General features: G+C 40.5%; 1 protein-coding gene across 1 annotated transcript in view; it reads right to left on the reverse strand.

Annotated features, from left to right (window-relative positions):
• Positions 1-8,613, reverse strand: part of grik4 (glutamate receptor, ionotropic, kainate 4) — a 311,608-nt gene extending 302,995 nt beyond the window's left edge. The window contains 1 exon segment of the mRNA XM_020600102.1: positions 7,885-8,613. The gene's annotated coding sequence lies outside the window, so the exon portion shown is untranslated.
• Between the last annotated feature and the right edge of the window lie 3,010 nt (positions 8,614-11,623).

The following is an 11,623-nucleotide window of genomic DNA, read 5'->3' on the forward strand; positions in this document are numbered from 1 at the left end:
GGAACACATGGCCATGGTATGTCCATTTTCTCCTATCTCTTTTTTTCCTCTTGACCACAGGTAGGTCAGAATACTTGCAGGTACTTTATCTATGGCAGCCTGCCTTGCACATTTTCTCCCTCTCATTTATCACTGTCCAAACAGCTGACAAGTAGTGCAGTGGATATGGATCATCTGAGTCAGGTGAACCACTCCCAAAGGCACACTGTAGCACACACATACAGGCATACTGTTATAAGAGAAATAAGAAAAGAAAAGGAATCAGGTACATTATAGGGTATGTCAGTGATTCTCAGTGACCTTGTCATAATCTTGTACTGATCTGTGCTGGACTTGAAAGTAGGCTACAAAAATGATATGTGACAAAACCAGGCAACTTCTGCAAAACTGATATCTCTGCGCAAGCCGTTCAGCTCTGGTGCCTGAGGATCCAGGATTTTAGAATGTGGCCCCTGTAGTCACTCTCTTTCCTTCTGTTACATTTTGAAAACTGCTAATATGTATCTGAAAGAGGATTTGTCTTGTGTTTAGACTGTCAAATGTCCCGCACTAATGCCACCAGAAGTACACCAGCATCCAGGAAAATGATGTCTTTGGCCTGTATTGTCACTAGCTGCGGTGTACATGCTTCAAAGGCTAAAGGAGGGATGTGCAGTAGCTGGTTAACCTTCACAACTTTGGGGGATTGGGCTCCCATGTCCAATCCATCAACTGATCAAGAAAGCAATGAGACCATGAATCTTACTTCATGTTTCTTGTCAGCACATTGCAAATGGCCTTTGCAGACAATATTATGTTTGCTCAGCCTGGCACTTATTCAAAACAGAGGCAGAAAACTCTCATTGGCTTTCCCCTTCTATAACTTTCTTCTCTTCCGAGTTGACTTTTAAAGCTTTGTTACTCTTAGGTCTGACGTTCTAGCAATCTTTCAGCTGCATGTTTGCAGACAAAAGAGGCTGGCTCACTACTGCTAATAATTTACCATCAAAATCCGAATTAAAGTCGATTCTGACTCTGATTTGCCTTAAACATCTGCATTATGTGTGTGCTTAATGTTTAGTTCAGAAAATACACTCTTTGGCCATTTCATGTACACCTATTGCAATCCCACACAAACAGCTCTGTCACGCATTCTACATGTAAACGCTTATAATGAACCTTTTTCTGAGAGGTATTAATTCAGCAATGTTATGGCTGAGTTTGTGGTTAGTAGTGATGCTGTACTGGATGGCATCATAATGAAATTGGTTTCTAATATCCCTCCCCCTAATTCCTCCATAGAATTTAAGGCTGAGCTGCTGTATTGGTTTGCATTCAGTGTTACAGGTGTACCTTATAAAGTGGTCACTGAGTAAAATAGAGTAGCCTACATTCTTTGAAATTTGTTTAAAGATGATTTATCTAAGGACACAGAAGGATAACTAGACCATTACTGTCTGCACAGAAAACAACAAAGTCTGATCTTTTTTACAAGTCAAAATTGTTCTACAGAATAACAATAAGAAATAATAGGCCTTAGGTGAGAAATCTTAAATTCTAGGATATTACGCCTACTTATACTCACAAACTGTTCCCTTTTTATTGTTTATGACATCAATCATGGTCATTCTTGTTTACTATAACACACACCCACACAGCAGTTCACTGCATATTGTGAAACAATTATATCTTTCACTGCTCTTTCCAGCTTCTTCAGTTTAAAAGTCCACAGAATACAGCCAAATACTACAGCACCTGCTAGAAAAATAATCCAGCATGAACTGACTCTCATCCCTGCAAAGGTGCCTACAAACTGAGCATTCCTACAGCATTTCCTGCAGATTTTTGTCTGACTGTTTTACTTTTGTGAAACACAACTAGCATCATTATTGCAACAGTGAGCATGATTTAGTTTTGATTCAACATTAATCTGTTTCACTGAACCTGAATCAATTTTGACTTTTGGAACAGTTTTAATGTAACTAACTCAATGCTGACCTATGGGAGCTCAGATGACAAGTAATAATATCCCCATTCCTCCCAGTTGAAATGTTGTGCACGCAGAACAGCAGAGGCAGGGAGAAAAGACATCTCATGGTCCACAACTGAAAGTACATCTGAAGGTCTAAAGCTAAATTTAAAACAGCAAGATAATGTACATACTTGCAGGAAAGCTTGTTGTGCAGACAATGTCGATGTCACTGCTGGTGGCAATGATCTTATATCATAGGTAGCCAACACTACGACAAACAAAGTAACAGTAGCCTCCAAGGTTTAAAAGGCTTCAGCTAGTTTGATTTAGGAAGAAATAGACCTTTTGTTCAACTGTGTAATTATACTGTCCGATTAACTTTGGATGCATGATTTGGTTTGTTGAGCTGTGCATAGTCCAGGACGAATGTGGACACAAAATGGCAATTCATTTCAGTTCAATTATCATGCTAGGAAAAGTTTCCATTGAAAATGTTGAAGATGGAGACGAAAACAGTTCAAGAAGACAAGCAAAAGTACCTACTGGTAAAAGATAGAGTACACATACAAGTATAAGTACAAGTGACTTTTTCCTCACTTCAGTTAACATCTGTGGATCTACACCAGCCAACAATGTGCCATAAACACTCAACCCTGAAGTCAGTTCGGTCCTGTATAGTAGGAGTGGAAATCAGGAAGGTGAGGAGACATACCTGAGCTCCCTCGGATGCTGTGTTTATCATGTAAAGGGCATTATTAGTGTAACCTTGATCAAATGACTCCACCAGCTATATTAGTTCAATGAATATGTGTGACCTGTGGAGGCAAGGATGAAAACAGGAAGCTCACTCAGCACACAGACAAAAGATCCTCAGTTTTAAATAAGTCCATATTTATTGTACAGAGTGTGTGCATGTAATCACACCAAAGTGACGTCCGGCTAAATGAAGAAGAACAGATGCAGAGCACGGCAGTGGTGTTCCTCTAAACTCACAGGAAGACAGACTTCGTTAAGGACTAGTTACTGTCACTCTGTTCTGTCCCTCACTATAAGGCAGAGAGCAGCTAGGGCTATCACCTTTTGACCAGTTGTCCTGTTGACCTCTCAGTAAAGTAAGTTAGTAACATTATGTATTATGCGAACATCATTCAAATGTGATTTTTGGGAAATGTGACAGCCCCAAAAGCAGCTGATGATAATTAATTAGCCTTAAACCCGTTCAGCCCTCAGACAGTAATGTCACACAATCCCTGAGAGCTGGGCCATGGATTCATTCATGTAAACCACCTGTAAATTAAAGGAAATCATTTCATGTGGCATTCCTTTCATGTGCCACAGAAACAGTCCAAAGTCAAAATTAAATAAATGCTGTTGAAACGGAACATTTAGTTGATAATCAAAGGAGAAAAAAATTGTGTTCTGAGCTCATGACTTACTACGTAGAAAGGTGGAAATGATTTTGTATCCTTATTTTGAACTTAATTTTGTTTAACATGTGCTCATATTTCATAAAGCATGTACTTGTCAAAGCTTGTTCGGAAAGTGTCAAACTTACTTTGCCAAATTGCCATAATTAGTTCATTGCAGATGACTGAAATAACTTAATTAATTTATGGGCTTGAGATGCATGTAGCTTGGTCAAGCTTTCACTAAAAGTGGAAAAACACAGGCTGCATAGCTTACTAAAGCAGACAATTTAAGGCCCCAGCTGTGAATGGCAATCTAATGGATTCCAAAAGCACACGTATTGACTCTGACCAGTGTGTGAAAGTCGAAATGCTGGAGGGATGGAAACATACCAAGAGGCAACACACACCACCAATTAAACTGCTATGAGAATAACAACTCTCTTATCAGATGTAAAATTTGTTTCATGTTTCTGACCTTTCACCATCCAATCATAGTAATTTCTCACAGAACTGTAGATCAAAAGTGGGGATATTGTTATCTATTAGATAACACAGAAAACTTGAATGAATAGCAGGCTCCTGTTTCTGCAAATGAGGTCCTCACCCTTGCCTTAAGCGCCTTCATTTTATTACCTCTGCCAAGAGCAAGGGTTGCGTTTTTGCCGGCGTTTAACCAAAAACGTAATGAATAGATTTGGATTCAATTTTTTGGAGGGGTAGAGTATGGCCTACAGAACACAACAACAGCTGTGCAAGAGCCTGATGGCAGAGATTTTGAGCCAGGTTTAAAGTTTTTTAATTTCCCCGTATTGCTACAAAGGGTGGGGGGAAACTCTCACAGTGACACCAGAAGCCTGATCCATCAGGAAAAGATTTCCAACACATAAACAAGATAACAGGTGAGCTACCTGATTTATGCAGCTATCTGGGGAGATTACACTTCAGGGTCTCCGCTGCTAACATTCCTCAGTGGCGCCCCACCACACCAAAATCTACGCCAACATGGCAAAAAAATGATCCCAATCAATCAATCAATCAATCAATCATGTAATCAAGGGCCTGTGTGACTTGCTCACGAAGCCCGTAAAAGCAACATACACAGGTGCGTTTAAGGCCAATTCAGATGGAGCACATTTTTAGATGAATTTTTCATGCAACAGACAGAACTCCATTCTATGAAATGGCCTAGCTATAAATGGAATTACAGGCACTATACATGTAAGCCCGATAATGTGTGGGCTATTTCAAAGATAATTACAAATAATAATATCCAATAAAAAAAAGAAGACACTAGGCTCTGTCTCCGCTGCAACAATAAATCAGCACTAACCTCAAATGAGCTGAAAAACTGCACCTTGGTTGAACCTAACTGCCAGCCTCTGTTCCAGGTATGCTGGCTGTCAACAATGCCCCGTGGTGCTCTGTTAAAACTGTGGAAATGTTTCATAACACACAGCATTGCAAACAAGTGGGGCATGCAAGAAAACAAATAAATAGCAGCTAGCAAGTGCATTGAGCAGCACCATTCTACCCATCTCACAAACAGATCCATAAAACACAGCCACAAAATTCACAAACAGGCATAGGAGCACACGTTGAATCTGCACCCAGTAATACACTAGCATTGCACCTCCACCAAGTGCAACACAAAAACACAGCCATAAAGCCTCACTAGTGCCACTAAAAATAGAAATCTGGCATTTGTGTGAGAATTGAAATCCAGAATAGTCACACTTTGCACATCTGTAAGACTTTACCTGGAGGCCACTCATCTGCTAACTGAACCCTCTTCTTGCTCGAGAACAGGTCTGTGACTTGAACTAGTCCGGTCGGGGCTGAACTGCTGCTCCCTCCTCTCTTTTAATGTGCTCTATTAAAAGCCAATTAATAAAATGCTGTCATATGTGGATGATTTGTTAAAAGTAACATCAAAAGAAAGCATTTAAGATAACTGAAGCCATCACCTGTCGGTAGCAAGTCAACTTTAGTCATACATTTCAGTAGAAAGGTGTATATATGCATGATGCTATTTAAGGCCCAGTTAGGGCTGAGCAATATTGTAATCACATTATATATTGTCTTTTGGGTGAAACAGTATCATAATAGTGAAACTGTGTCATCTGTGTCATCATTTTAGCAGTTCCTGTTGTTCAAATTAATGATTCCAGGGAGACTTTAGCTGACAACTAACAAAATATGTTCTTGGAAATTTGTTTTACATGTCTGGAAACCTCTCTCCAAAGTAATGCATAACTTCATCAATTACTCCTTAACCTGGACCTGGAGAAGTGGTGGGAAACTAATTGACTAATTCAAGAATAACATTGGATTTCTAGCTGATCTGCAGTAGACTGCTGTTCTAATTGGATCTTAATTATATTGGGCATATTTAAATTGATTATTCCATCCATTTCAACTGCCATCCAGGTCATATTAAATAAAATCTATTTACTTCTAATATTGCTGTCTACAGCAGGACAAAAAAGTGTTAAGGACCCTTGTGGATGACATTTAAAACTTTTTTTTTGGTACTTTAAAAACTTTCTTCTTCTTCTTTTCAGAGGGAACTGAAATCAGAGCTTTTAGACTTTTAGTTAAAGACTACAGATGACCTATTTTAGCTAGCTAGTTAACAATAACTTTTAAATTCTGCCAAAAATATTTGGTTGCACTGTCACACGGTATGTAACAGTGGGACTAACATTACTGACGCCTGCAGGTGGCCATAATGTTACTTTGCTGGAAAATCAACACAACACACCCCCACCTCCATGATGAACAGTAGGTAGTATAATTATTATCCTTACTACTTAAATAATATGATAGTCTGGGTGGTTTTGATTATTTTCAGAATGGTTAAACTAGTCATTGCTGATGGGCCTACACAAAAAGATGTAAAAATTCATTCTTGTCTGAATTTGATAAAATTATCCAGCCCAAGGTCGATTTACTAGCTTTTCTGGAGCTTTCAGTAAATTTATTCTTAATGTGATCATCTTAATGCCCAATCCCAATGTCTGGCTTTCAAAAACTCCTTGGAATAAAAATCTCTGTTAGAAATGGATATACAATACAGTACTTTGTTGAATTTCACCCAATTCATAACTACATACGGCCAATTCAGCATTCACAGTACTGAGCTGTCAAACTTTAAGTGTTCCTTTGAGGCAGGTGTTTCACTTGGCACCAAACACTGTGTGAACTTGAATTGCCAAGTGGCAGATAACCTTATGAACATGAAATTGATTCTGTAGAGCAAATATATCTGACTTAAAACAAGACAGAGCCAGCAAAGCAGTTTGTGTTTATGGATGCAGTACTTACTCATTTTAGGATCAACGCAAAGTACTTGGGTTTACAGAAATGCTAGCATCAGCTGGCACCGGTGTAACACTTACAGGTAGCTACACTGCATTTGCCAATAACGTTCTTGCTGAAACAAGAAAAGTATAAATAAATAATGAAAAGACACACTCAAATATGAAATATAACCTACCTTCGGAAAAGAGAAAATACCTCTTTTTGGTTGTTATTGTTCATTTGTAGTAGGCAAGATTATCAATGATACTCAAACCATTAGGTTTTGTGCAAATAATGTACAGCTGTGGACAGAAACCTTTGGTGATCGGCTATCTCCTCTCTCTGTTTGTGATTATGAGCATTCTTTGCCTCAGAATTAAATTCACCACAGCATCGTTGCGCCTCACATCAGCTAGTTATTTCAAATGATAATCAAACAGGATTTTTACCATCATGCTATAAATAATGACAGCAAAACCTGTGGGTGCCACGAGTGGAGCCAAAAATATGCTCAACTGAACCACAAGGTGGAGCCAAAGGTGAGCTCATGTGCTTCTCCATCCATCCAGCTCCCTCTCTCTCTCTCTCTAAATCTTATTAAAACATCCCGTTCAGTCATTCCTTTGTTTCCTTTAAAGAAAACCCAACGAGCATAAGTCCGAACCCCAACTCTGTAAAGAGTGTTAAATCCACACTTAACCACACGCAATCGACCATCTCCTTAACAAATGTACACTTAATCCGTATCCCTCCACTTAAATGCCCTATCACTGTAAGGCGTCCTATCATCCTTCACGACTGAGACGTCCTCGCCCTCTGCCTCCTACCAGTGACTGCTTGGAGAGTCTTTACTGAGACTCGCAGCCGCGCTCTCCGCGCACTGCCGCACAGGGACACCTTCCATTCGGCCCAGTATGCAACAACAGGCTCCAGCAAGAGTTTCCCAGCGCCAGCACAGAACCAGCTACCTTTCGGTAGCCTACAGAAAGAAGTCTGAACCATATATGAAGTCAGAATCATACAGGTTAAAGTGTAATTTCATTAGAGACCATATGATGCATGATCAACGCCTCAACTTCTGCTGCGTAAAGAAAAATAGGTTTATTCATGTCATTATCGCGACTGTATCTTTTTCAAATTCACAGTTAAAGCCCTTCACGCACGTTTACTCGTTCTCGCTTTAACGCACTGCACATTTCGACTTTAAAAACTCAGTTTCTTTACCTGGTTGTCGCTGCGCTGCTCCTTGTTGGGGTTTAAAATATATTCTCTCTTAGTTTGGCAAAGGTTTCGTGTGTGTCCACTGCCTGCAGAAATACGTCGTCTTGCGAGAAAACCGTAATTGCAGTGTAACTGAGTTTCTCCCAGTATAGTTCCGCGCCTCCCTCCGCCACCGAGACTCTCAGAGAAGATAGATGGGCAGATCAAATGCGTTACCGATCAGATTAACAGCTGTACGGATAAGTCTGATCTTTAAATGTCCAGATCATTTCCTGTTTTACGGGGCATTAATGTGCCCGACGAATTAAAAACAACCACATTCCAAACAGTTGGGGAAAATGTCTCTCCTCACTTTATCCCCCGAAGAAAACCAGTCCCTTTCAAGCCGGCGGAGAGTTTTATTTTTCACTCTTAGTCTTCAACCCAGTTGCCTTAATATCTGACAGACCCGCTGAACTGGAAGCTCTGTCTGTTAGGTTTATTCTGACGATACTGGTGATGCTGCGCATCCTGCATCCCACTTACCAGTGAGGGAAGAGCGCAAAGACAAAAAGCCAGGCTGTGATTTCGTTTAGTGCTTTGCTCCTACAAACGAGCAGACCAGTGAAACGCGCTCTGCACAACACCTCCTTTTTACATCTTGTGCTGTTGATGTAGTCCTGTTCGGGCGGTTGGATCCACTGCGGTCCGGTGGAAAGATGCAGAGCACACGGAGGTGCAGGCGAAGTCTCGATCCTCTCTCTTGCGCGCAAACACTCGCTGTCAGTAAGGTTTTTTTTTTTTTTTGTGGTGCCTTACTCACACCGCGGCAGACTCGACGTAGAAAGGAAGGCGCTCCGGACTCTTGATGCATTTATAGGAGCGTTGAAAACTCTGAAGCTTGTCAGAGCAGCGTTTCTTCAACATCTGGATTAATGAAAATGGACATATTAACGCGAATAAGACCGTCGTATCAAACGTGGTTGCATACTAGAAAGGTTCAGTAGTGGTACCAAAAGTACATGAAAGTGACATGGAAATTTTATTATAGTCTAAATACACTGTGTATAATATAATATATTAATAAACATGATGTGATTTACTGCACATCAGAGCAGGTTTTATATATATATATATATATATATATATAAAAGAAAACCTTTTTAATGTCTTTACAACAATTCTCTGGGAAAACAGCACCGGCATTTGGAGGGCAGAGACATCAGCAACGTGAAAAGCGCGCTATGACCTCTTATCAAACAGCTTGCACTTTCACATCTGTCAAGATCTGTGAGGATTTAAAGGGTGAACAATAAGGACACTGCTGCTCCGCCTTGCCCTTTGACTTCTTGTTGATTGTAGCATTTTCTCACACATTTCCTGCACTCATCAAGACTCTAAAGTGCTCCCCTGTTCATTATGTAGTGCCAGGATTTGTCCAATCTGTATCACAAAGATAAATCACAGGCCCAACAGCAGTGGACTTAAATGTCCCTTTAAACACCAGACACTTGAGTAAAAGGTGAAGGTTGATGCGACTGCTCATGGGCGCTGTGAGGAGACATCAGAGAATGATATCCTGACATTTTCACCTCAGCCCACCACCCCACCAATCATGGCTGCGAGAAATGCCAATCTATGAGCAGCCACGGTGCTCAAAAGAGAATTGCTTGGGGAATTGAAGAACGGTGTCCCGTACAGTTGAATGGGAGGTAAATAAACTGACGGCCTTATTCCGAAGAAATCATCTGCAGTACAAAAGCATCCACAGACATGTTTAGACACAGCCTCAGGAATAACAGTGAATTAATGAATTGTACTGTAATATGCACAAAAATGTTCAGGCTGTCCATATCCTGAAAAGCATTATCACTGATGCTGCCATTCAATAGCAAGGAGGATGAGTCACCAAGGGCATCAGAGGTGTGAAGATGCAGTAGAACTGAAGACATTTTATTCCATGCCCTCTTCTTCCTCATCAGCACCTAGCTACCCACAGTGCAACCCACCCACAGACAGTTCAGCTGGATGCAGGTGAGTTACACTTGTAGCAGCAAATGTAACCTCGTGCCATTAACCTCAAGGCATAGGATACAGATGTCTGGTAGGCTCACTCCTTTCTACTGGCAGCACAGTGTTTGATTTTCAAACTTGAATTCTTCACTTGAGACAATTTAACAGACTTCAGGCTGCTCCCTCTGAAGGCAGGTGGTAGCATTTTATTAACAGCAATAAATATTACAAATATATACTTTTAAATTGTTTAAAGGATAGGGCCAGCCATTTACTATATTAACTGCAGCTTCAACACTCCCCATACAGAGACTAAAATAAAAAATGAATTGCCTCTAATCATGGTTAATATCTGTGCCAAAGACCTCCATTGTTGTCCAAACACGATTAATATCACATCATTGAAACACACTGCTTCACTGGGTGATATGTTTCTTCATTACAAAAACACCAGACTCACATATTTACAGTATTTAAAATGTTGCCCCAAAAGCTCCAAATGACTCTAACCTTTTACAGTAAGCATGAATCAGTTGCACAAGATCTTCATGCAAGGTCTCTGCTTTGTTTTCAGTTTGCTAGCTCCTCTTGCTTTCACAGAGATCTTCTGCATTAGCAGCAGCACCACAGCAGAGCCAGTCACTGCAGGGTCTCTGGGATCAACGGCGTGCCACCTCTGCCCATGCTGGAACTAGCAGGCCCACAGGAGCCGAGGGTGAGGAGCGCTTTCAAGCCTTCGGGTGTAAACTGTGAAGGCACCTTGTCATGCTGTGAGTTATTTACTTCATAATAATAAAGTTTGTTTGGTTCTGATGAGCTAAATATTGTGTTTGTGCATCATAACCAGGACTATGTTTATGCCATAATGAACTGAATGAAACTTAATCGTTTTAGAAAACATCCAAACATGTAGCATGTGAATAACTAGACAAAATTTTAACTGTGCTTAACTTTTACAAATGGCAATAAACATTACTGCCAGACGAATTTTACTCTAAACATTCTCGTGCACATGCCTGGCTGCTTTTGTGAGCATGCACAGGAATGTTAAACCCAACTCTATCTGAGGTAGCGCCCCTACTGAAATAAGTTCCCACACACATGCCTGTAAACAGATCTGTAGAATCATTGGATACATCACTAAAATTAATGATGTTTAAGGGACTGTGTGAAAATTGATTTAATAGAAGCAAGGCCCTTCCCTGCATTAAAATGATTTTCTTTGGAGCTTGGATTACACAACCCTGCCCCATTTCTGTCAGGGGCAGCTGTGGCTCCGGATGTAGAGCAGTTGTCTGCTAACCAGAAGGCTGGGGGTTAAGTTCCTGTTCTCCCCTGTCCACATGTCAAAGTGTCCTTGGGCAAGACACTGAACCCCTAGTTGCTCATGATAGGCATGGACAGTGCCACCGGCAGTGTGTGACTTGGCACCACAGATGGCTGCCTTGGTTCTACTGGAGACAAATTCCTTGTAACATACTTGGCCAGTTATAGTGATTCAAGAAAAGTAAACCCCTTCATAACTTTTATACAATCCCTAGAAATAAATTCAACATGAAAACGGAGTTTACTGAGCATGCTGTACAGAACAACTGGCTGCACAGTGTTTTTCTTATATTCTTATGAAAAAACATTAGATGACATAAATCAAACTAATAACAAAAACATGCACAAGAGCAAGAAGCATGAATCAATGCATGAACTTAATCCTGTGTTTTAGGAGAATAAGACAAGTCTGTCATGTAGTGAT

The sequence above is a fragment of the Monopterus albus genome, unplaced genomic scaffold (genome assembly GCF_001952655.1).
Source record: "Monopterus albus unplaced genomic scaffold, M_albus_1.0 scaffold45.1, whole genome shotgun sequence".
Lineage (NCBI taxonomy): Eukaryota > Metazoa > Chordata > Actinopteri > Synbranchiformes > Synbranchidae > Monopterus > Monopterus albus.